The 5679-nt window shown below is 25.9% G+C and overlaps 1 protein-coding gene across 1 annotated transcript in view; it reads left to right on the top strand.

Annotated features, from left to right (window-relative positions):
* Positions 1 to 252: 252 nt before the first annotated feature.
* The window catches only part of LOC117176894 (discoidin domain-containing receptor 2-like), a 559289-nt gene continuing 553862 nt past the window's right edge, over positions 253 to 5679 (top strand). The window contains exon 1 of the mRNA XM_033367265.1: positions 253 to 337. The gene's annotated coding sequence lies outside the window, so the exon portion shown is untranslated. The remainder of the gene's footprint in view (positions 338 to 5679) is intronic.

The raw sequence follows: 5679 nt of genomic DNA, 5'->3' as shown, positions 1-5679 counted from the left end.
ACCAAAAACGCCTCAGTCAGTCGCAGGACACCGTGCGGGGTGCTGCCTTTGGCTTTAATTTCCACGTTTTTATCTTCGATCTCATCACTAAATGCTCTTATGAAATAAACAATTTTCAAAAAACTGTTCATGATACTTTATTCTAATCAGTGTTCACCTCAGGCATAAACCATTGTGAAAAATTGCACTCTTGTGATTGTTATTGTGTTGACAGGTGTCAATTTTGACCCGAAGTTTAAAAAACTAATTTTTATTAATTCGAGAATTGTGATTAAAGCAAGATAGCTTCAAGAAAATGTAAAGTTTGAGGGATTCGAACAGGGATTTATTGCCTAGGGTGAGTTTTTAAAAATTACATTGGAGGGGGCTTAATTTGTTTATATTTTTGATTGGGGAAATGACAGTTCTTTAGAAGTAAAATGTTTTATTTAAATAAATAGGAAATTATAGAAAGAAAAATTCATGACAGATACCTGTAAGTCAAGCGTGGGAAAATTTAATTGACATTTCAGAGAAACTGCTCCAACTTAATGCGAATTTAACGAGAAGACGATCAGTTTTTTAATGATGTTTAACCGATTTTATAATTAACAGAACTGATTGGTTTCAATGACTTAAATTGGTGGCAACTCGATTATAAAAAATGAGTTGACAATAAAATTAAATATTACATTTTTTTACTCTTGCTAATAAATAATTACATAATAATGTGTATACATAAATCTACTTTAAACATAAATGTACTATAAAAATTAATGTTCAATAAACATAAATGTACTATAAGCATTAATATTCTATAAACATAAATTTACTATAATGATTAATGTTCTATAAAGATGAATGTACTATAAGCATTAATATTTTATAAACATAAATGTACTATAAATAGTAATGTTATATAAACATAAATGTACTATAAGCATTAAAGTACTATGATCATAATTCTAGAACAAACACCAAAGCACTTTAAACCTAATAATACTACAAAAAATCTGCTATAAACATAATTGTTCTAAAAACATAAATGCAATATAAACACAAATCTGAGATTAACTAGAGTCCTTAAATTTTCGATAATTTAGGTTCGGGTCATATAACGAAGAATATGACAGTATTTAGGAGAATTTAAAACAATTTATGATTTTTAACATTATTGTTATTGTGTATGTTATTCTAAGCGATACATATAAGCTCTATACTTTTTTTAAAAATATATTTATAAATAAAGACAAATAAGTAGAAGAAGTTTTACTCTTCAAATATTACAATTTTTCGTTGGAAACTATCTAAATTTGAATTGACCGCCAATTTATCCAAAATTGCGTTGATATTTGAGGTTATGTTGACTTCATACTCTTCTCATTCTCATTACCGTTCTCAAAGTTATATAACCGATTCAGAACTCTACAAGTAATATTAATGTTCTACAAACATTATTGCTCTATTATCATAAATGTACTAAAAACATTATTCTTCTATGAACATTAATGTTCTATAAACAAAAATTTACTACAAAAATAAATTAACTGTAAACGTAAATGTATTTTAAACATTAATGGCATATAAACATGAATCTACTACAAAAATAAATTGACTTTAAACATAAATGTACTATAAACATCATTCTTCTACAAAAATAAAGATAAATGAATAAAATAAATAAAAAGTAATAAAACCGACTTAGAACTCTACTAATAACAATAATGTTCTATACAAATAAATATGCCACAATCATAAAAGCACTTTACACATAAATGTACTATAACCAATGTTTTATAAAGATAAATCCACTATAATCATAAATTTACTACAAAACATAAAAGCACTATGAACAATAATCTTGTATGAACATTAATGTTCTATAAACATAAATGTACTACAAAAATAAATTCACTTTAAACATAATTTTATCATGAACATTAATGTTCTATAAATACAAATGTGCTACAAACATTAATGTTCTATAAACATAAATTTACTACAAACTTAAATGTACAATAAACATTAATCGACTATAAACTTAAATCATCTAGAAACATAATTGTACTACAAAAATTATTTTATTTCAAATATAAATGTACTATAAACCTAAATGCAATACAAACTTAACTGCCCTATAAACAGAAATGTAGTATAAACATAAATCATCTATAAACCTAAATCTACTATAAACTTAAATCTACTATTAGCAAAAATGTACTATAACAGTAATATTCTAAAAAATATAAATATGCTAAAAAAATAAATTTACTTTAAACATAAATGTACTAAAAGCATAAATGCGCTCTAAACATAAATTAAATATAAACAATAATGTTTCATGGACATAAATGTACTATAAACTTTATTTTTATATAAACATTATTGTTCTATAACCATAAATGTACTGCAAATATTAATTTTCTATGAACGTTATTGTACAATAAACATTAATGTTCTTTAAACATAAATGTACTATTAACATTGATGTTCTATAAACATGAATCTAATTTGACACGAATCTACTATTAACATAAACGTACTATAAAAATAAGTATAGTATGAACATAAATCAACTATTAACATTAATGTTCTATTAACAATATTCTTTTATATACATACGTGTACTATAAACATTAATCTACTCTAAACATTAATGTTCTATAAACAGAAATGTTGGAAAACTTTTCTATTAAAATATTTAAAATTTTCATGTTTTTTGTGATAAATTTGTAGAAATTAGAATAAAAATAAATGCACTATATTCGTAAATGTGTTATGAACATAAGTCGACCATGAATATTTATGTTCTACAAACATAAATGTTCTGCAAACATAAATGTTCTATAAACATATATGTACTACAAGCAGAAACTTTGTAATACTCTGCAATTTTTATGCCTAAAATGTGTATGATTTCTGTGATAAATATATAGAAATCAGAATAAAAATTTGGATAAGTAGATCTACCTGGAAACCCATGAACTATAATTTATTTATTTATACATTACCAAAGTGGTTTGCGGCTCTGTGTAAAATAAATTGAATGAGTAGATTTGTGGTTGCATCGAGTGTCATAAAAACTCTTGGTTGAATGACTCTTGGTGTCTCTCTTTTATCCCTTATGTTTTATCTTATATCTTTTATCTTTCTCTCTTTCTCTGGCGCATGCGAATCGGTGATGCCGGAGTACATCCTTCCGGTATTACCATCCGTGAAATACTTCTTACAACCCCGATCTAGTCCCTCTCACCCACACCTCAAAGATAGATGAAACGCTAGGCAAATATAAAATGAAGAAACCAATAGCTAGATGTTAAAAAACTTCTTTCAATGGTCTTTTTAAAACCTTCTTTTTTTAGTTTGACCTTAAACTGTTAGTTCTATTCTTTTGAATTATTATAAATTATTTAAAATTCTGCTACATTATAAAAAATTTGTGGGTTATTAAACACCCTGCCTTCCTTTTATTTCTTAATTCCCTTGAACGATTTAATTTCCCTGAATTCTCTAAAATCTTCAAACTTTATAAAATCTTTAAATATTCTAAAATTACAGAGTTCGGAATTCGATCGATTTCCTAAATTTTCTTAAAATTTATGAATTCCTTGTAATCCATGAATTCTTGAAATTCCATAAACTTCTGATATTCCGTGCTTGTCTTGAGTTCCTTGAAATCTTGAAATTCCTTAAATTATTTGAATCAGGTGAATTACTTAAATTCTCTATCTTTCACGAATTCACTGACTTTTTTGTGCCCGCTAATTCCTTGATTTGTCTGAACTCCTCACATTCTCTTAACTGCTTGAATTTCTTAATTTTCTACCCTTCTTGAATGTCCTAAATTTCTTGAATTCTATAAGTTCCTTGAATTTTAGGAATTTCTTTGATTGTACAAATTTCTATATTCTATGAATTTTTTTGGTTTCCGTTAATTGAATGAATTGTGTAAATTCCATGAATTCTATGAATTTCTTGAATTCCTTAAAAATGTTTAATCCCTTGAATTATCAGATTACCCTGAATTCTCTTATTTACTTTAACTCGATAAACTTATCAAATTCTTTGAATACCTTCAATTTCTTTAACTTCTTGCCTTATATCGATTGCCTGAATTTCTTGAATTCGACAAGTTTCTTGAATTCTATGTATTCTAGAAATTTTTTTAATTCTATGAATTCCTTAGTTTCTAAAAATGTCTTGAATTCTATGAAATCCTGAAATTCTATAAATTGCTTTAATTCTATAAATTCCCTAAACTTCATGAATTCCCTGAATTCTACAAATTCCTTGCATTATTTAAAATACTGTAATTCTACGAATTCCCTGAATTTCTGGAATTTTTGAGTTCCTTTAATACCTTGAATTCTCAAATTACCTTGAAGTATCTCAATTTCTTGAATTCTCTTTTTTTCGTAAACTCGCTTAACTCATTAAATTCTCTGAACACCTTCAATTTCATCAACTTCTTGCCTTCCTTTGATTACCTAAATTGCTTAAATTCTATACAGTCCTTCAATTTTACGAATTTCTTGAATTCTACGAATTCCCAAAATTCTATAAATTGCTTTAATTGAATAATTCCATGAATTTGATAAATTTCCTGAATTATATGAAATACTGTTAATATATAAATTATCTGAATTTCTTGAATTTTTTTTTTAGTTCCCTTAATACCTTGGATTTTTAAATTTCTTGAATTTTCTTATTTTCTTGAACTCGCTCAATTACTTGAATTCTCTGAGCTCCTTAAATCCCTTAAACTTACTGCCTTTCTTTAATTTCTTGTATTCTATCAATTTCGTAAGTTCCTCGAATTCTATAAAATCCTGGGATTTCTTGAATTCCTTGGATTCTACGAATTCAACGAATTCCGCGAATTTTACGAATTCTATTTCTTTATTCAATTCTAGGAATTCCCTTAATCCCTTCAATTCTATGCATTTCTTTGATTTCTTGATCTTTTAGAATTCTATGAATTGGCTGAATTTTTTGAATTTTTTCAGTTTCGTGAATTCCTTGAATTCTCTTACTTTTTTGAAAAAATAGAAATCTTTGAATGATCTAATCTCCTTGAAATCCTTCAAATGCCTGCCTTTCGTAAATTTTCTAAATTTTTTAAATTCTATTAATTTCTTGAATTGAACGAATTCCATGAACTTTACGAATTCCTTGAATTCTAGAAATTTCATGAATTTTATTAAATCCTGAAATTCTAGGAATTCCATGAATTTCACGAATTACTTAAATTCTAGAAATTCCACCAATTTTACGAATTCCGTAAATTGTATTAATTTCCGAAGTTCTATAAATTCCAAAATCCTATACATTTTTTTAGTTATCTGATTTTTTGAAATTCTATGAATTCTCTGAATATTTTTGATTACTGAATATTCCTTACGTTCTATGAATTCCTTCAATTTGATTAATTTCATTAATTCTCTGAATTCCCTGTATTAAATTTTTTAATTTGTTGAGTACCTTAAATTTTCCAGATTCTTTGATTTCTTAGACTACCTATGAATTTTCTGAATTTTTTTAATTCCTTTAAATTTTTTATTTTCTTGTACTCGCAGTACTCTTTTAATTATTTAATCTCCTTGAAGTCCTTCAAATGCCTGCCTTTTGTCAATTTCCTGAACATTTCAAATTCTATTAATTTATTGAATTCAACGAATTTCATGAACTTTACAATTTCCT

Source organism: Belonocnema kinseyi, chromosome 7 (assembly GCF_010883055.1).
Source record: "Belonocnema kinseyi isolate 2016_QV_RU_SX_M_011 chromosome 7, B_treatae_v1, whole genome shotgun sequence".
Lineage (NCBI taxonomy): Eukaryota > Metazoa > Arthropoda > Insecta > Hymenoptera > Cynipidae > Belonocnema > Belonocnema kinseyi.
Note: the sequence above shows the minus strand (reverse complement) of the source record. Positions and strands in the feature narration are given on the sequence as shown.